At 46.5% G+C, this 21,058-nt stretch overlaps 1 protein-coding gene across 1 annotated transcript in view; it reads right to left on the bottom strand.

Moving 5' to 3' along the window:
* The window catches only part of BGN (biglycan), a 46,752-nt gene that overhangs the window by 16,944 nt on the left and 8,750 nt on the right, over window positions 1-21,058 (bottom strand). The window lies entirely within an intron of this gene.

Raw genomic sequence — 21,058 nt, 5'->3', positions numbered from 1 at the left:
ACAGAAGTCAGATTGTGCTGTGAGGGACCGAAGATGTGAGATCCACAAGGCCTTTAGAATCACAGAGCGCCTTAGTGTTCATAATCGGCAGGGCCAGAATTGGCACCTGCTGTTCACTTACCTCATTGCCCACTACAGTTCTGCCCCTCCCTCCTGAAACTCTGGCCCTCAGAGCAGTCACCTCAGGTTGGGCTTTCCCCCTTTTCTGTCTGGCCCAGAGAGTCTTTGTTAATGGCTTTCTTAATGGGTTAATGGCTTGGCCATTCCTGTCATGGTTCTTCTGTCAGGCGGTTCCCAGGACACAGGAAAACCGGCTTAAAATCCAACCCCTACTAGACCCATGAATTTAGGGGTTTGCTTAAATTCTTACCCTTTACTGAATCAAGAAATTTTAGGGGAGCCTTGCCTCCCCAACTTAAAATAATATTGTCCATGTAACTGTCCTTAAACTATGTTAACGTGTGGAGAGCTGTGTCCTGGGCTGCCTTGTCCCCCTTTGGTATTTTGCACAGGCACTTCCTGCTCTGGTACTGGAGGTGAGAGGGGCAGGGGATGTCTCAAGAAGGAAGAGACGGTATGGATGTAAAGATGAGAGAGAACAGGCTCATCCAGACTTTCTTTTGTGCTGCGTTTCCAGGCACAGGTCCATGCTTTAAAGTTCTGGGTCCGAGCTGTGGAAAACCTGAAAGCGCAGACCAGAAGGTAGGTGTGGATGAGCCCAGAAAAGAGTGTTCAGCTCCACTCCTGTTTACATAGGATGTAAGTCAACCTGCTGCTGTTTTACATGGAAGCAGCACAAATATGGCTTCTGACATCACATCTACGTAAATTTGGCCATTTCCTAACCTACTTTACAAGGTTGTGGTGAAGATAAAAATGTAGAAAGTACCACATGTCGACCTGCAAACTGCTTGGAGGAAGGATGGGATGTGTACATGTCTGTGTGTTCATGCGTGTGTGCCTGCCTGTGTTTCCAGGTATTAATGTATTAATGTACTTCAAAGTGAGGCCTCAATACTGTAAACTTGTTACTGGAACATTGCAAATGGATCATTGGCAGCAGTTTGCTTCTCAGATCTGCTCCAAAAAGGGTAAATTTGGATCAAATAGAGTGAGAAAAAATGCAGGCTTGCATTTTGGTGACAATGACGTCGTGTAGATGCTGCAACAAACTGCATGCATGAGAAGCACCACAATAAAAGCACCCTGTTTCTATTTTTGTGGCCCTCTTGTTGCACACCCGCCCTGCACATGGTAGGAGATTATGCTCTAGGCAAGACTAGGCTGTATGGTAAATAACAGTGCTTGCTAATGAATATATAACGATATAAATCCAGTAAGTAAATGGTTGAGGGAGACATGAATTGAATGAGGTACTTCCTAGTGACTTGACTATGTCAGGAATTGAAAAACAGGGTGGGGGTGTGCCTGAACCATGAGGGATTGATGAGGGAGCCATGAGTAAGTATCCACAGGAAGGAAGTGTGTATGTAAGAGTGTGGCCAGTTGCAACACAACTGACTGTGCACAAAGATCTCTTGAATCTGCCCCCAGGGGATCCTGGCCTGTGGTCCTGGCCCACCAGGACTGTGTGTGTGTGTGTGTGTGTGTCAGTGTCAGACCCTGCAGTTTGCAGCTGCATTTGGTTGCCCTCTATTCAGTCTGCGACTTGGAACAGGGCAGCACGCAGCTGTAACATTGCTCCTCTGAGGATGCCAACTGGTTTCTGCCAAGACTCATTTGAAAACATTAGTAGAGAGGGTTTGCCTTTTTCTGACTGCACAGGAAACATTACTGGGACCTGGGGGCGATGAGGGGGAGCCTCTTGAGAAGGCTAAATGCCAGCTGTGGAGGTTTAAGTGCGTGCGTGTGTGTGGTTTCAATGCATAGCCCACCATATGCTAAACAAAGGAAGGTAATAAGGTTACGGTCACTGCCGTGCACAGCCCACTCCTACAATTCTCAAGCTCATATCTCTTAGGGAAAACAACGTATTTGAGGGAGTACCTTTCCCCCAGGCTTCCTTTGTATTTGGAACACTGTCTCAATCTCTACGCCAGCCCTCGCTAACCCCTCCAGATGTTGTTGAACTGCAACTCCCAACAGCCTCAACTAGCACAGCTACGCTGTCTGCAGCTGATGGGAACTGTAGCTCAACAACATCTGCAGTTGGTGAAGGACGCTCTACCCTGAGATTCTTCCATAGCGCCAGTTGTTTCTCTGTGCTTTTGGAGACTCCTTGCTTCAAGTCTTCCACTCCCCACCTCTGGTTTGTGGTCATAGAAAAAGGCAATGTCTTCTGCGAAGAGGTTGCTCCCCCCTACCTTCTGCACACATGGGGTGGGGAGGGGGGCTGTTGGTTTGCTTGTTTGTTTTTCTCTTGTTTTTGTTTTGCACTTGTTTTGCTCTTGTATTTCTGTGTTGTACTTTTATGTTGTGAACTGCCCTGAGACCTGCAGATGAAGGGTGATATTCAATTTTTAATAATAATAATAATAATAATAATAATAATAATAATAATAATAATGTAACCGAAATAAGGCAGTTTGTTGTCACATGGTTTACTATTGGGCTACCTTTTTGTTCTTCTCTAAGACTCTTGTATTATCAGGGGTTTTGCCTTAGCAGAACAATATTTGCAGTTCGCTCCTCCCAGCTCCAAGCAACCTTTAAACAGATTTTTCCTCTCTGTGGTGGCTACTATACTGTGGTGACCTAATCTCACATCTGGTCTATGACATCTGTATCATCTGCCTTGGTGGCCTTCCCTCTGCAGTCAGCTCAGGAAGCTAAAGTAATATTTCTTATTCTTCAGCTGTCGTCATGTTATGTCTTTCCTTGAATCCTTACGCTTGCTGCCAGTCAACGTCAGGAGTCCAGTCCTCAGGGTGATGGTGCCAAATGTGGGTTGCACCCAGGGCTTATTTTCAGCTGGAACTGAACTCTGGAACCTCTCAGGTGGGCGCCATTGCCTTTATAAGAAAACAAGGGAGGCACTCTTTTTCTAGAAAAATAGCACTGGTTGCACCACATCCCTTCCTCTGCCCTCTCCTCTCTTTATTTTTAGAGCATTTCTACAGAGATTTTCACTTTGATTCTGCTTACCTTCAGATATGTTATACACCTTTGCAGTGATAAACTATAGAATGAGAGAAGGGAAGATACTGAACGAAGGGGAAATTGTTGTACTTTAAAGCTCAGTAACATGTGTGTTTCAAATCTTAATAAACATGTAAGAGAAAAATATTCTAGTCCTCACGTTTACTTTTTTTTTAAAAAAACCCTCTCTCTGTCCCCGAGAATAGTTGTCTCCAGTGCTTTCTTCTCTAGAAAAACACCACTAAGTTTAGTTACAGAAAGTGTCACTTTTTAACAACAAAAAAGAGGTGCTGGTACTGTGTACCCCTGAGTACCCCCTGAAAAAGAAGCAGCAGCAGCACTGCTTGTCTCCATGCTGAAGCCCTTTGGCACTACTGAGACATTGCTTCTCTTTAATCAGAGGGAAATGAAATTAGGGCAGAGGCTGCTTCCAGACAACCTGCTTATTGGGTGTTCATCCTGATTTGTTTATACAGAGTTTGTGAAGCGGTAAGATGACACTGGTGCTTATTGAGCATCCATTCCTATATATTTCCCCATCATTTTCCATATTGCAAGTCTGTTTTTTGTTTCGGAGGAGGAAGCATTTTTTGTGCATGCAAGAATTCTGAATCAACTTTAATTGGTTTGTATTGTGTTCTTAAATTTTGTGTGGTTGCATGTCTGCTCAAAGTGCCTTTTGGCAAGCAGACAAAGTATAAATGGCTGAAATCACCCACCCCTTCGCTTGCCATTCAACCCTCCCCTCACTGTTGTCAATTATTGAAAATTGTTCTTTATCCAAGGCATGTAGGCTGCAAAAGCCCTCTGGGTGGGGAGGGAGGTGACCTCTCTGTTCCAGGCAGCACCTAATGTGCCCATGGCTGGTAATCATTTTGAGCACTGGGATTTGGGGAGCTTTATATGTTAAGTATGGGGAGCCCACCCAAGACATTTTGTTGGCTGAGGCAGAAAAAACCTGAAATGGCAGCACATACCCTTTCTTCTATTTAATAGGGGACTTGGTCCACTAGGAAAGTCCCCTGCACAACTCAATGATTGGGAGCAGCACAAGAGCTTTCCTGTTTAATTCCAATGAGGTTTTGCTCAGATAATAGAATCACAGAATTGTAGAGTTGGCAGGGACCACAAGGGTCATCTAGTCCAACCCCCTGCAATTCAGGAAACATTTGCCGAACATGGGTCTCAATCCCACAAATCTGAGATTAAGAGTCTCATGATCTACTGACTAAGCTACCCCAGCCACTGAATAGTGTGCCCCATGGGTCAGACTTGCACTGTCTCCCACTCTTAATTCCACTCTTAATTCCACCTGTTGCATTAAATAGAATATTTTTCCCATTGGCTCAGCTGTTAACATTTGCTCTTTTCCTACCAGAGCTATCTCCATCAGAAACCACTCAAGCTGGTGCTTAGAGAAGCATTACCTAGCGTCATATAAACCAGAGGTTACTGACTTGCATCTTCTACTCCATGGGTAGGCAAACTAGGGCCCAGGGGCCAGATCCGGCCCAATCACCTTCTAAATCCAGCCTGCAGGTGGTCTGGGAATCAGCATGTTTTTACATGAGTAGAATGTACCATTTTATTTATAATGCATCTCTGGGTTATTTGTGGGGCCTGCCTGGAGTTTTTACATGAGTAGAATGTGTTCTTTTATTTTAAAAGCATCTCTGCGTTATTTGTGGGGCATAGGAATTCATTCCCCCCCCCCCAAAAAAAAATATAGTCCAGCCCCACACAAGGTCTGAGGGATAGTGGACCGGCCCCCTGCTGAAAAAGTTTGCTGACCCCAAAATCTACTCTTTTGTGTATGTGTGTGCTTAAAACATCTTAGAATCCTTGTGGTTCACCAATGTGCTTTAAATGTGTGAAATAAAAATGTACACCTTTTCAAGACGAGAGGCAAAGTGCCTACAGATAAAAGTTGTTTCCATATTTGTGTGGCTTATAAAGATCCACTGTTCCTGTATGCATATTTGGCAAGTTCGCTTCCACACATTCCCAGTCCTGTGTTTGCTACCAGTACCCAGGCACAGTGATTTCCCCTCACCCTCCAAGTACATATAAGCACCTTATGCCTATTCTGTATGGCAGGTGCACCTCCAGACAGATAAATGGTGGGCAAGCCATCCATATTTAGGGTCACTATTGCCAAAAAAGAGGGTGCAAATTTGCATATGGTCATTTAGAAATATTTAGTAATAATAAATACCGTATTTTTCACTCTATAAGCTGAACTTTTTCCCTCCTAAAAAGTAAGGGGAAATGTGTGCGCGTCTTATGGAGCGAATGCAGGCTGTGCAGCTGTCCCAGAAGCCAGAACAGCAAGAGGGATTGCTGCTTTCACTGCGCAGTGAAAGCAGCAATCCCTCTTGCTGTTCTGGCTTCTGGGATTCAAAATATTTTTTTTCTTGTTCTCCAAAAACTAGGTGCATCCTATGGTCTGGTGCGTCTTATAGAGCTAAAAATATGGTACATCTGGGAAGGATTGCTGTCATTGAAACAGAAACACATCTCACCATGGTAGAGGAGATGCCACACAACTGATATGCCTGCTTCCTCTGCTGACCGGGTGCTGCTAACTGTTGATAGGAAGTTTCAAGGCTCCCTTTCTATTGCTCCTTATCTTTTCAACCAGACTTGGGACAGGACAGCCTTCCCAAGGGAGGACACCTTCAAAGAGAGGCCTGTCCTCTGGCAGCCCTTCAGAATGGAGGATTGTCTTCTGTATAGGAACACACACAAGACACCCTGTCCGCATCTCCCATTGCATATAGTTTCCTATAGCAAGCCAAATCAGCACTGTTTATAGCTATAGAAGTTTATAGACACCCGGTCCTTAAGAAAGAAGAGTTCCTTTGCCTAGGTTGTGGCGTCCTGTAATTCCCTGGGGCTGAGAATAGCAGGACTGTAATTTACCAGCTATTTTCGCCTGCCTCCTGGCCTGTAGTGGTCAGAAAGAGACACATCCCTTGCCTCCCCACCCCCACCCCCCACGAGGGTTTCTTTGGACTGTGCTGTATGGGCAGGAAAACGATGGGAGCCTGCCATCGATTTAGTTGGCACTTCTCTCTCTCTCTCCACACCCCACTCCCTACCAATTCCCCCAGGTCTTTAGATGTGGAAAATTATAGCAAGTCATCATGGGTTTCCAGATGGCAATGCCTGCCGAGAGGTGAGATCATTGTGACTAGCTTGCGCAGGTCCCACGCCCGTTCTCTTACTGTAAGGAAGTAGGACTCATGTGAGCTGATGTCATGCAGTGAGTGTGCTGCGCAAAGTCTCTCCACTGTCAAAGCAGGCTTGCCTGCTTTTCATTTCTATTTGGACATGGGGGCTGCTTATGTTTTAAGCCCGGATTGGTGGGCTATTTCAACAACAGCAACAATCTTTATTACAGTCCAGAGACCCAACAAATCGTTACAAAGCAATACACAATTCATACAGCCTACCTCCAGGTTAAACAAGCATTTTGTTCAGAATATAGGGATCATTGGTTCTTGCAGGACTATTTCTATTGCGGGTGTGAACCAGGGGCAGCCAATGTGGCACTCTCCAGATGTTGCTGTACTCCAACTCCCATCAGCCCCTCCTTGCAGGGACAGTGGTCAGGGATGATGGGAACTGTAGTCCAACAGCATCTGGCTCCCCGCCCCAAGTGAGCTGTTTACGTTTCTTTTTCATTTTGTTTGCCCCCCAAAAAAGTACAAAAAGATAAGAGTTTCCCATTTTTTATGTCAAGATATTTGGCTCTTATAGGCAGCAGTGTATTTGGTCAAAGTGCAGGTCCCACAGTTCAGGGAGTTAGGGGCACCAAGAGTGGGGGAAGGGGGGCAGCTGGGCCTGTCCATAGTTACAGGTGCTCATTTTATTATTTTTACTTCTAAAATGCACAACAAATTGTGCTTATTCTTAAGGAAGCATGTTTAGCTGGAGGGCAGCAGAAGCCAACCCCATTTTATTCACATAGCCATGATGGTAGCATGATTTAAGTGAATTTAAAATGCAAAAACTGCACATGCTCAGAGTATTTTTTAAATAATCAGGGTTGGCTAGGGTTGCCATACTTCAAACAGTCAAAATTTCCAAATGACAGTGGAAACATTGTGTGCTTCCCTTCAGTACTGGAGACTAAGATGCAAGAAGTTCTTTCAGTGAGGACGATCACCACTTAGGATCTAATCTTAAAAGCCATGCTCATGAAGTATCTTTTCCAGACTAGATTTGAAAACTTCAAGCAAAAGGTCATTAATTCTTCCCAGCTCAAGGTCCTAGATTTCACCAGGTGGAGCCTCCCTATTATGACTCTGTGTCGTGGACACGGCTGTGTGAATGCTGCAACTCTGCAGGGGTGCAGAAAAAGTAGAGTGTGTGGCAGTTGGTGGACTAAGATTTCCAGCAGCCAAGAGTTCCCCGCTTAACTCTTTGATCCTCACCATCGCAGTGAATACATTATGGGGAAAGAAGCAACATGATGTCAGGTGACTGGCAGGTTTGGCCCATGGAGGCCTGGTAACCTTCAGATCTAGCTCTCATACCAAAAGTGATTCTTCACCTTTGTTTTAAGAACTGGTGACAGGTTGCTCATTTTCTTCCTCTGTTCCCTTTCCCTTTTTCTTTTGTGTAGCGTTTTTTACATTGTAAGCATGAAGGTAGGGACTCTCTTGTTTGTTATGTGTTATGTACTGAGCTGAATCCTAGATCAATAGGATCCAGAATGCAGCAGTCTGATTGGTTCGCAGGAGCCACCCAATCCAGCTCCAGGTGGAAGGGAATCAGCGACTTGATTGGCCTGCAGGAACAGCCAATCAGAGACCTGGATGAAATGAATCAGCAACATGACTGGGCTGCAGGAGCAGCCTGAAATTAGCCAATCATGCGGGGCCCATTGTGTAAATAATGTATATTTAGCTAGACAGTTTTGGGGAAAGTTTCATTCATTGCTACTATGAGCTGAATAAAGAGCATGAAGTTCACACTCGACTCCGAGTACAGTGGTGCCTCGCAAGACGAAATTAATTCGTTCCGCAAGTCTCTTCGTCTTGCGGTTTTTTCGTCTTGCGATGCACGGTTTCCCATAGGAATGCATTGAAAATCAATTAATGCGTTCCTAGGGAAACCGCCTTCAGACCAGGTCCGGGGACAGTCTGTCCCCGGACCTCTTCTGAAGGCTGGGGGGGGGACAAGGGATTTTCTTCCCACCCCCAGCATTTTAAAAAACCCTGGGACAGTGGAGGACTTCTCCGCTGTCCGGGGCGATCTTAAAATGCTGGCAGGCGGCATTTTAAAATCGCCCCGGACAGCGGAGGACTTCTCCGCTGTCCGGGCGATTTAAAAGCCCCTAGGAAGGCAGGCAGGGGGGACAAAGACTTTGGCCCCCTGCCCGCCTTCAGAAGGTGTTCCCGCCCCCCGCCCCGCTTCGGAACAGCGTTCCGAAGTGGGGCGGCTGGGGCAGGTGTCCCCGCCCTCCCGCCCCGCTTCGGAACAGCTTTCCGAAGTGGGGCGGCTGGGGCAGGTGTCCCCGCCCCCCCGCCCCACTTCGGAACAGCTTTCCGAAGTGGGGCGGCTGGGGCAGGTGTCCCCGCCCCACTTCGGAACAGCTTTCCGAAGTGGGGCGGCTGGGGCAGGTGTCCCCGCCCCCCCTCCCCACTTCGGAACAGCTTTCCGAAGTGGGGCGGCTGGGGCAGGTGTCCCCGCCCCCCCTCCCCACTTCGGAACAGCTTTCCGAAGTGGGGCGGCTGGGGCAGGTGTCCCCGCCCCCCGCCCCACTTCGGAACAGCTGTCCGAAGTGGGGCGGCTGGGGCAGGTGTCCCCGCCCCCCCTCCCCACTTCGGAACAGCTTTCCGAAGTGGGGCGGCTGGGGCAGGTGTCCCCGCCCCCCCTTCGGAACAGCGTTTTAAAATGCTGGGGGTCGGGAGCGAAGCGCTTCGCTCCCGACCCTCAGCATTTTAAAATCTCCCCGGGACAGAGACTTCTCTGCTGTCCCTTGGAGATTTTTAAATCCTGGGGGTCGGCAGCGAACGCTTCGCTCCCGCCCGCCAGCATTTTAAGATCGCCCGGGGCAGGCGGGGGGGAAGGCAGGCGGGGGGGAGCAAAGACTTTTGCCCCCCGCCGGCCTTCAGAAGAGGTCCTCTTCTGAAGGCCGGCTGTGGGCGAAAGTCTTTGCTCCCGACCGCCAGCATTTCCCTATGGGCTTTCGTCTTGCAATGCAACCCATAGGGAAATTCGTCTTGCGAAGCGCCTCCAAAACAGAAAACCCTTTCGTCTTGCGGGTTTTCCGTCTTGCGAGGCATTCGTCTTGTGGGGTACCACTGTATATTTCAGTAAGCCAGCTGCAAAATGGGGTCAACGTAATTTCAAGAAATAAACCCAGAAGTAGGTAGCAAAAATAAGGAGGGAGGTTTTGTCTCAATCCCTGGATTCTTGTATAGTAAGAGAAAGCATGGTTTGCTCAGGGCTGCGATTCCCAGTTAGGGCCTCTGTCTGTCTCACGATGCTTCCTTTCTGACTGCTGAAGGGTCAGGAGCCAAGAGTGGAGACCCAGCCAAAGGTACGTCTGGAAACTGCAAATCCTGAACCGGCGTCTGAAATTAGCAGAAAGTCTGAGCAAGGAGCTGTTACCTTTGGAGAGGAGGCTGTGCTAACATACACTGCTCTGCTGATGGATCCCCTTTTTCCTTGGACACTTGCCTTTCTGCAGAGTGTGCTTTTATTTTCTCCACCCCCCCTTAAAAAATAATAATACTGTTTAAAGAGGCAAAGGTTTACAACATTACTACAGGTTCCAGAGACAGGGAATTTTCTGTGCAGAGCCAGAGGCTCAAAGTTTCCTGGATGCCTCAAAGCTGGAAGCTCTTTTCCCTAAACCTAAATGTATGGCGAATTTGGGTTGTGAGATTGCCCAGTGCTTAAAGGGACTCTTTTCTTTGCCTGGGCTGTGCCCTAACCCTTTCCTCCTAATCCTAAATCTAAACCTTGGCTCCCACAGAGAGTGACCAGCTGCGCAGGTTAGCAGATTTAAGGCACCTGCACCTTAAATCAAGGATGGGGAACCAGGTGGTCCTCTTGCACACAGGCCTCAGCAGACGTGTTGAGATTTTAGAGGACAGGGTAACAGAATGCTGGTGCACCTGCCCATTCTAAGAAAATCTTCAAATCAGAGCAATATCCTCAGCCTCAAGACTGGGCAGAGATTGTTTCCCATCAGCTGAAGTCCAAAAGATCTGGAGGATACCAGGTTAGTGAAAGGTGGTTTCCCATATTAAATAGTGCTACTACCAATATTTGGTGCCCCTAAATTATACCTTCAGTTTTTCTTAGAACTGAAAACCCATATTCTAGAAACAAAATGCCAATTCTCTCTTTTTTAGTTTCTGGCTCAAATGCATGTCTATGCCAGGAAGGGAGATTATCCAAACTCTGAGCTGGTTTGGGACAGAGGCTACCATGAAGCAGGCTGCTTCAGGCAGCAGGATGTAGGAGGATACGTATATGATGGCAGGAAATGCTGAATGGTGTAGCAAGACATCTGAAAGCAGGAGTTTGAACTTTAGGCTGGCAGGGTCTGGCTTGTTTTTTTCCTGAGTCCCAAGGACCAACAAATGGAGCAGAGGACAAAATTTCCCTATGGAAAAATGTGCTGGGTATTAAGAATTAAAGAAACTAGTACCTCTGAGCACATATGCAGGCCAGGAATTTGTGATCAGTACCAGAACCAAACTCACATCCTTCCACACCAAATTCCACTCCTTTCCAACCAAGCATTCCTTTTCAATAATCTTTGTTTTTGGGGAGGGATCTTTTTAATTGATATTGTTAGAAAATTGGAAGACAGAAATACTTGTCAATCCACTGCAAATCACCCAGAGTTCTGCCAGTAGATCCCAATCTATGTTCATGCCACCCCCGATTTAAAATGTTGGCTCTAGAATAGAGGAAGGTGCCATTTGGGATCTGCTTGGGCAGCAAAAAGTCTTGGACAAGCACAGCTTTGATATTTTGCAGAACAGAATGGTTTGGCTGATGCATTCTTACAGCTTCTATGGAGTCAAGACAAGGTCTTTTGCCAAACTAGAATTTAAGAACAAGCTGAAGGAAGTCTATAAACAGTATTGTTCCCTGGTACACCCCAACTAAATGTCAGCAGAGCCTGAAAAATTATTTAATAGCTTTGCCAAAAAAATTCCCTTTGAGGAAAGCTTATACCCTCTTTTAGTTAACATAATCTGCTGTTTTAGATGGAAAATTTACCAATAGAATAATAGAATTGTAGAGTTGGAAGGGACCCTGAGATTTTTCTAGCCCAACTCCCTGCAATGCAGGAATCTCAGCAGAGAATCAGCAGGGCTGCAATTGAGGAACAGGATAAATCAAGTAGGTATTCACAGAATTATTTTATTATCCTATGTGTGAGGATTATGAGGAGTGAGAGTTTTGGTCCAATTTGCAGAAAATTGATTTTCTGTTTTCAAAGAGAAACAGAAAATAGATTTTTCTGTTTTCAAGAGATTTCAAAGTGGCTAATTTTGTGTTAGCCTTGATGAAACCAAAGGGAACATTTAACGGCCATACCTCTTTCCTTGTGTATACTTTGGATCAATTATATTTTGGTTTGTGCAGTTATGGATCAGTTCAATTTTATCTTGCCTGCTTTATTTAAGTATGATTTTTGTCAATTTTGTTATGGATTGCAGCTGAACAAACACCTTTCTAAATACAAAATATCACAGGAAGCTGAGCAGCTTCCAAATTTAATGGATATGACTCAGAATACAGGGTTTGGAGGCATGTGAAAACAGAGCTGATCTGAATGTACTTTAGGAAACATATTTGGCTTGAACCTGGAGATGGGGAACATCTTCTGTTCTGCCCTGTATTCATCGCATGCAGCACATCTCCGTTCTGCTACAGTTTGTCTTCCACCAAAAACTATGTTATTTGACTTGCTGTCTACTGTGCCAAAATAACTTAACTTGTGCAATTTACATAATTAATTACATAAGTAACATTGTCACCTCATTATTCTATCCCATTCATTTCAATGCAAAGAAAATGCAGCACAAATGGGGAAGAAAGCATAGTTAATTTTCATTTTCAGACCGAAGGCAACAAGAGCAGTGGATCCCAATTGTATTCGCTGGATTGATTTAGGTTCTGGACATGGGAGAAAAAAAGTGAATGGTGGCAATTTCCACTCCCTTTTCTGTTTTTTTCAGAATTATCCTGCATCCCTATTGCCGGGCAACTCTTAACTGGCCAAAATGCTCATTCTAATTACACTTTGGTGGTATCCAGACACTCCTCCTCTCTCGTTTGTGCAAAGAAGGCATGCAGGGAGGGCGAAGGTCTTGCAAGGGCAGCACAAGCGAGTCCTGCCCTGTACTGCCGGTGTGTCAGGAGGGAACCGTGCATCCCAGTCTACAAATTTAGCGCACAGAAGCATACCTTTGATCCTTTTATAAGAAGCCTTCTGTTGACACTCATCACGAGCCCCACCCACCCTGCTCACTGAAGCCACTAAGGAGAGCCTTCCTGCGTGCCCCAGCTTGATCTCCTCCTCCTCAGGGATGTTCTCAGGTGGCAGGGAGAACATCACATGCCTGAATGCTCCTCCACATGTCAATCACTGTATATAGAAAATTAACACTGCCACTTCCCGTTCGCAGACATGTCTAGTGCAAATTATTTCCCCCATTATAACTCAGAGCTTTAAATTTTAGGCCCGCCACTTCATTTTTACTTGTACTGGCATATTAAAAGCAAGCAGGCATGCCAGATAAATTGTACACAGGGTGACAAAGAAGATGTCAAAAGTGACATCAAATGTCATATTTCAAAGGTCACGTGTACATGCATGAGATGGCTTGGGCTGCTTTTGAGGAAACTGTCACTGCTCTCCAAGTAATGTACCTTTGGAAATGCGATACACCAGAGGTGGAGAACTTGTGTGGTCTTCCAGTTGTTGTTGGACTACAACTTCCACCATCTTTGACAGTTAGCCAGGCTGACTGAGACTGATGGGAGTTGGAGTCCAACACGTGGGGGAAAAGTTACACTACAACACTAATTAGCATGCATATTTTTGGGGTAAATAAATTGAAAACTACAAAGGGGTAGTAAATAACTTGAGAACTACAAAGGGGTGGTAAATAAGTTGAGAACTACAAAGGGGTGCATCTGGCAACCCCAGAGCTGGGAAATAAACAGGATAAGAAGGATGGCCAGAAAGACCAGATCACTATCACCTTCATGTGAGATCTGTTTCCTGGCTCCAAGATTAACATTTTAAAATAAATACATAAGAAAACATCATCAAAGAACTTGCCCACTATCTTTATGGCCCAGGATGCCTGCCTGGCGAAGCAACTGCTGTGTATGTGACGTGAGGAAGAGAGGAATGGAACAGGGATGCAGAGGTGTAGATTGATCAAGAATCATATCAAAATAGTTTAAACCCAGTCAACGCAATGCTTTCATTGCTGACACAGATGGCTTACTCTATATTTGTTATAATTCCTCATAGCAATCCCACCTGATCATTACATCTCTGGATACTTGCACTCCTACAATATTACAGCATGGTCATCTCAGGAGGTCATCTCAAGATGGCTCTGCCCTTTGTTCTCAGCTACTCCAAGGCTCCTACCAAAGGCCCCCAACTCTTCCTGTGACAACTCACCCCGTTATCCTGGCAACCTTCCGAATCCCCTGTCTCTGTTCACATCTCAGGACAGGGGGCAGTTCTCCTGCACTGCCAATGGCCCTCAATGGCCCTGTACTGGTTCTCAACGGCCAGCGCTTGCCAGGTCGTCTTCCTTAGGCTAGCCAAGAAATCCCTCTGCAGCTGGTATTTTCCCTTCATATCTCAGATAATCAAAACCCTACCATTTATTAATTTCTAAGGTTTAGGAGCCCCCCCCCCAAGACCTAGAACAATTTTATCATATACCATCTTGAGCACAGTTCTCTTTGGTCAGTTGAATAATGGGACGTGGTTGGCGCTGTGGTCTAAACCACTGAGACTTGGGCTTGCTGGTCATAAGTTCGGCAGCTGGAATCTGTGCGACGGGGTGAGCTCCTGTTGCTTTGTCCCAGCTCCTACCAACCTAGCAGTTTGAAAGCATACCAGCATGAGTAGATAAATGCCGTATTTACTCGAGTCAAAAAAAGTCTTTGCTGGTGAATGTAAATGTGCCATCGAATCTAATGCACACCTTTTCGCAACGTAATTTGTCCAAAAAAGGTAAGCATTAGATTCGAGTAAATACTGTAGGGACCACTGTGGCAGAAAGGTAAATGGCATTTCCATGTGCTCTGTCACTCGTCACGGTGTTCCATTCGCCAAAAGCAGTTTAGTCATGCTGGCCACATGACCCAGAAAAGCTGTCTGCGGAAAACAATGGCTCCCTCAGCCTGAAAAGCAGAAATGAGTGCCACACCCCAGTCAAATTTGACTGGACTTAACCGCCCAGGGGTCCTTTACCTTTAGTTGAATGGCATGTTAGAAAAAGAAAACTTTAAAAGCCATGCTCTTTATTTATACACATAAGGATTTGAACATCTTAAGCGTGTGCACATACACACACCATGAGCCCACAATGTGTGGAGTGGCCATTAGATATGGATGAACCTTTAATCCCTTCCAGTTATGAATCTGAAGTAAGCAGTGGAGGTGAGGGGCTTATATTTGAGTCGTCTGCCTTGGGAATTAAAATGTCTTGGGCCACCCCTATGCTCAGTTAATTTTTATTATAAATTTGTATCCTGCTTTTCCAAAATTGTTGGAGGTGACTTTTCTAGAAGTTATAACTTTAGAAAGAGGCCTTCTCTCTCAGTCAGCCTCCCTCTCTCACCCACTTGTTATTTTGCAAAAGCGTGATGAGACTTACGACTCAAACTGGCTGTGCTGAAGAGTGCCCCTCAGGATGTTGGGACTCAACATAATAGTATTTTGCACACCTGGAAGTTCCTTTCCTTCTTGTACCTGGAAGGGCCCACTATTCTTCTATGCTCTCAACAGCAGCCTGCCATAACAGCTCTGGTACGCTTCCCACCCCCCATTTTACCTTGGCTTGGTTTTTATTTCTTTTAAGTCATGCTAGTGTTGTGGGCACAGGAGCAGGGCATGGGGGGAAAGGTGGCCACGCACTCAGCACAGCAGATTGTCTCTCTTGGAGCAGCCCAGGACTTGAATTATGGCCCTTCCTTGTAAGAAAAGAGCTGCTTCCAGTAAAAGCTGCTCTCCGCACAGGCCACAGCCAACAATTACAGGAGGCTGGCGTCTCTGCCGAAGCGCTTCACATCCCTTCCAAATCCACAGCCCCCTCAGAGCCCACAATAGAAGCCTTTATATCCCAAGATCTGAGTGTTTGCGATTACAGGCGGGGTCACACCCAGTTCTCCGTTCCAGTTTTGGAGCAGACGCCAGGATGGTGGAAAACTCTCCCTCCCTGGCATCTGGGTCCGCTCATGCAGCACTAGGCAGAGACAAAACACAAGCAGGGCTGACCAGTGGAGTTTGGGGGGAGAGAGAGAGAGAGAGAGAGAGAGAGAGAGAGAGAGAGAGAGAAGATACTAGGTGAGGGAGTAGCAGGCTGGCCCAGATGCCTTGATCACTGCGGCAGAAAACCCCAATGCCATCATCTCTCTTTCATTCATTAACGTGGGGCAGGATTCGTCAGGAAGTTCTCCTATGCAAGCCTGACTGATATGGGGAGATGGGGAGTGTCATGAGAGCATGATTTAGTTATCTATACAGAGTAAGAAAACCTGTGCAACTCAACTTGCACAATTTACATAAATCAAAGATTTCAGCTACAATTTGATTCCACCAGTAAACAAACACAAAGATTCTGAATATTCTTGTCATTATTATTGTTAAGCATTTACTTGACACTTAAAAAATGCAGAGCACCCTACTATCTTGGCCTGTTGTTACAACAGACCCATGAAGTAGAAATTAATTAATATTCTTGTTTTACAGATAAGCAATTTAGTTTTAGAGAAAGTTACTTATTTACTGGGCATCAGAGGTTGTGAAGGAAGTTGAGCAATGGTCTTAGAGCTCAACTGAATGAATCAAGTCTTCTTTTTAACATACAAGGGGCTCACTTTGAACCATACAGCTATGATATCCTGTTGCTTCACTCTTGTGCACCAAATATGGTTCCTCCTAAGAAGGTACCCCAATCCTGCTCTGAGCCACTGTGGCCTTTTTCTGCTAGGGTTGCAAAATTTGTTGTGGGGAGGGGCATTGACCTGCCCCAGTCCCTTTCACAATCTGAAGTCTTAACTTTTAAGCCCATTAAGATTTTATTGGCATACATATAACATGATGCTTATTTTTTGCATGTTAAGCTGCTGTTAAAGGCACGGGAGCAGCCAAAATGTTGGCTGCCTTTATCCAAGCTAATACTCCCATCCGTCACCTCAGGTCTTTGCTGTAACATGGATGTGTCTGCAGTCGAGACCATTGGCAGTAATTTGTGAAGTAAATATCTGAGGCTGTCTCTGAGTGCTACAAGCACTGAGCTGAAGATGCTGGCAAACAATTACTCATATTTTATGTAAAGGTAAAGATACCCCTGACTGTTAGGCCCAGTAGCAGACGACTCTGGGATTGCGGTACTCATCTTGCTTTACTGGCCGAGGGAGCCAGCGTACAGCTTCCAGGTCATGTGGCCAGCATGACTAAGTCGCTTCTGGCGAACCAGAGCAGCGCACGGAAATGCCATTTACCTTCCCACTGGAGTGGTACCTATTTATCTACTTGTACTTTGACGTGCTTTTGAACTGCTAGGTTGGCAGGAGCAGGGACCGAGCAATGGAAGCTCACCCCGTCGTGGGGATTCAAACCGCCAACCTAGGCAAGCCCTAGGCTCTGTGGTTTAGACCACAGCACCACCTGCGTCCTTTACTCATTTTTTAGTCTTGGTCAGTTTTAGTCTTGGTTCGGAAAGACAAACTCAAGCTGTGTACTGTTAGCACTCATCCGTCCCAAGAGGCAACTGCTGCATTAGCAACACCAAAGTGACCTTCCCAGGACACAAGCCTGGGCATATGGGGTGTTAGGGGAAGGGATAATACCTCTGGTGGAGAACAGGTAATGCTCCTTCTGGGGTAGTTTGTCTACCTTTAGTCCCCACTCTCACCTCAGCTCTCACCTGTGGTGCCTAGAAGCTGTCAGCGTGTGACAGTGGCCAAAATCCCAGCTAAATCAGGTGAGAGTCGCCAATGAGTCAGGGACTTTCCCTGCATACGAAGACAGGCTCTGGCAGATTGAGTCCACGAGACCAGTACTGGGTCAAGAAGGCAGTTTCTATGCTGTGTACACACTATACATTTAAAGCGCATCTGAAGCAGGGTTTCCTCCCCTGAAAAAACTCTGATTGATGTAAACTGCAGTAAACAGTGGGTTTTTCCAGGGGCAAGCAGAAGTATGGGTGGGGCCTTGCTTCTACAATGGTGATGGGATGGTGTCCTCAACAGTGAGGTAGTGGGGGGGGACTGAGAGGGCCATCACCCCGGGCAGAGTTTTCGGGGGGGGGTGCATCAAGGCATCCTGCCCCTTGAAATCAACAAATTAAGGTCTTATGTTTATAATAAGTTTCATAAATGTACCAAGCAAACACGTACATAAATATATAAACCACATGTCTGAAGCAGCACAGGAGAACAGCCATGAAGCCATTTTGACTCCCAAACTGACCAGGTGTTTTCTCTGCAAAGTCCAATGGAAAAGCCTCCCCATTGTCTTTTCCTTCACAAATCCTGTCTTAAGGGTATGTCTGTGTATGAATAGGGTGAGTCTGTGACTTGGCTCAGGAACTAAGTATTTATCATTACAACAAGACTGGCCAGGCTCCTCAGGGTATCCAATCAATTAAGCATTAACACGTAACTTGCCAGACAGGAGGTAAACAACCCACTCAGATTTCTGCTGTAGCCCACCCCTTCTGTGATGTAGGTATGATGTTTCTGGGGGTGGTCTTGGGCATTTTAAAATGTCTATATAAGGGCGGGCACACCTGGGTTCTGGGTCCTCCTCCTTCTCCTGCGTGTGAAGGGGACACCCTGTTGTAACAGTTCAATAAAGATCAGGCTTACTAGCTGCTTTGCTTCTCAATATTCTCTGGTCGGCCTCTGTTATTTTCTCCGACTGATGGAGAACCTGCAAAGGTCTCTAAAAGGGCTCTTGTGTCCCCCATAAGGGAACAAGGGCAGATTTTCGTTTATAACACCCTTCGTGAGCAGTTGCATCCTCAGCTCCCTCCAGCTGGAGAGCAGGTGAGAAGGACGCAGCAGGCGTGCCCCCTGGCCTGTGACCCCAGCGCTGCTTCTCCGAGGGGCACTGCTTGCAGGGAGGGCACCGTGGGCTGTTGCGTCCTTCTCACAGTGCCCTCCTTGCGAGCCCAGCACCCCTTCCAAAAGCAGCGCTGCAAAGCGACAAGGCTCATGGGGCACCCTGAGCATGCCTCGCTTTGCAGCAGTGGGTAGGGTCGCTCCTGCTGTGCGACCTGCCCCCAGTGCGCCCTGAGCCCCAGGCGCAAGCAGGGGACACTCTGCCGCTGGTCTTCCATTGCATTTGAGGCAACAGGTTGGCTTAGAGTGCAAAGGACTGGCCATGTGGCATGCGCAACTCTGCCTTCCAACAGAGGGGAATGGCTGGGGTGGAACAGCTCCTCTGCCGTCTGCTGCTTGAAATGGCCTCCTCCATCTGCCTTACCAGGTTGTGCAATTCACACACCCCAGAGGCCTAGCTAGAGTCCAGGCCTGAGCACCTTTTGGAAGAGTTAGAAGCACTTCCTGCATTTTTAGGCTGGTTCGGGGGGGGGGGGATCAGGGGCTTATGCCGACAGGTGATGGGAGACTTTCCAGGCATTTAAATGTGATTATATTTTATTCCGTCTTGTTGGGAGGTATGCTTTTGTTACCCACCTCAAACACCCAGGATGTGGTAAATAAGCTTTAAACCCAAACAAACTTCTAAAAAGACCGACTCCAGTTGGGACTGAAGCCAGTGTGCCTCTCATGCCCTCCAGCAACCTAATAATCCTAGAAATGTAGAAGTTTGTTCCAGGGCCAGGGCTTTTCTTCAGCCGGAACGCGTCGGAACTGTGTTCCAGCACCTCTCCCCATGCCACGCCTCTGGTTCACATTAAGATTATCCCTGGAGCGCAAAGAGGACATCCTCTGTGGGCACTGGAGAGGGTCTTCTCGTGAGCCAGAGGTGCACCGGGGCTTTAATGAGGCTCTTCCCAGGCTAACAGCTGATGTGCGGGGGAAAAGCTTTCCCTGCCTCTGCTCTGTAAGACTTGTGCAAGTCCCTCTGGCTTGTGCAAGTGAGCAGAAGGGAGAGGGCAGCTTGCAGGGCAGACATGCAGGCGAAAAGCTTCTATGCGCATTAGCTGTGCTGTTCACAAAGCAGCCCTCCTTCTTCCGCTGGCCGGAAACAGGAGGGACAGGGCAGCATTCCTGCACCATTTTTTCTAGAAAAAAAGCACTAACATAACAGAAATTAGGGCTCACCTGCCCCAGTCTGTTTTCAGTGCCAGAACTTTCAGCCCTGCAACTTATTTATTGTTTTATTTACGGAATACATTTACATCTTTTCTCCAAGGAGCTCAAGGCAGCATCCATGGGTCTCCCTCCCATTTTATACTCAAAAAGACTGATTTTTTGGAGGAAAAATAAAAAAAAAATTCCTTCCAGTAGCACCTTAAAGACCAACTAAGTTAGTTGGTTAGTCCAACTTAAAGACCAACTAAGTTAGTTGGTTAGTCCAGTAGCACCTTAAAGACCAACTAAGTTAGTTCTTGGTATGAGCTTTCGTGTGCATGCACACTTCTTCAGATACACTGGAACAGAAGTGTGCATGCACACGAAAGCTCATACCAAGAACTAACTTAGTTGGTCTTTAAGGTGCTACTGGAAGGAATTTTTTTTATTTTGACTATGGCAGACCAACACGGCTACCTATCTACTTTTTGGAGGAAGCAGATTTATTGTGCAAGACCACCCAATCAGCTGTAACAGAGCCATGTGAATTTGCCGGTATGTGATTGCATACTACTCAACAATAGTGAGTCTGGAAGAGCCCCAGGTTCCCCAGTCCTAATCTGACAATGCAGCTACTACATCACACTGCTCCAAGATGGGGCAGGAGGAAGTGGTTTCATGACATCACAGGCTCTAACCAATCAGGGCAGCCCTCAGTTGGCTCATGCTGCAAGCATGCTCACTTGGTTTTCCCTGAACTCAGTCCTGGAGAAGAGAAAGTACACGTGATACACTGTGTTTTGATGTGCTTCCACAGCACCCCCATTGTTCATCATATTTATATCATATTTATATACACTCTGGAATGAGAGTGGGGCAGTGTTATCAGAGGAATTAGGTTCTGGTCAGGACGTAGCCTGGGCACCTCTGTTTTTAATCACTGGCTGCAAGTAACCAGAAGTGAAGGAAAAGCACTCTACACATGTTCAGAAGCCCACTCTGCCTAATTTTTTCTATATCGCCTATCTCTGTTAGCCACAAAACCTGCCAGTTCTACCATCCACAGCACTCTGCAACTCTTAATTTATCTACCTTTTTGCAGTATTGCTTTTCTGCTCCCCAGTTTTTCTTCCCCAATCTGCTCAGTGTTTATTTTGGCCTTGAAATTCCCCAAGTGCTGCCATTCAGCAGTTAAGGGTTTGAAGCAGCTGCATTCGTCTAGAAACTCCTTGCAAGAACTCAGCTGGTCTGTGTATTAGCTAACAAACCATACGGGCTGCATGTTGAGAATATACCGTATTTTTTGCCCCATAGGACACACTTTTCCCCCTCTAAAAATGAAGGGGAAATGTGTGTGCATCCTATGGGGCGAATGCAGGCTTTCGCTGAAGCCTGGAGAGCGAGGCATCGGTGCGCACCGACCCCTCTCGCTCTCCAGACTTCAGGAAGCTATCCGCAA

This window comes from Podarcis liolepis, assembly GCF_965112155.1.
Source record: "Podarcis liolepis genome assembly, chromosome: 17".
NCBI classification, from domain to species: domain Eukaryota; kingdom Metazoa; phylum Chordata; class Lepidosauria; order Squamata; family Lacertidae; genus Podarcis; species Podarcis liolepis.
Note: the sequence above shows the minus strand (reverse complement) of the source record. Positions and strands in the feature narration are given on the sequence as shown.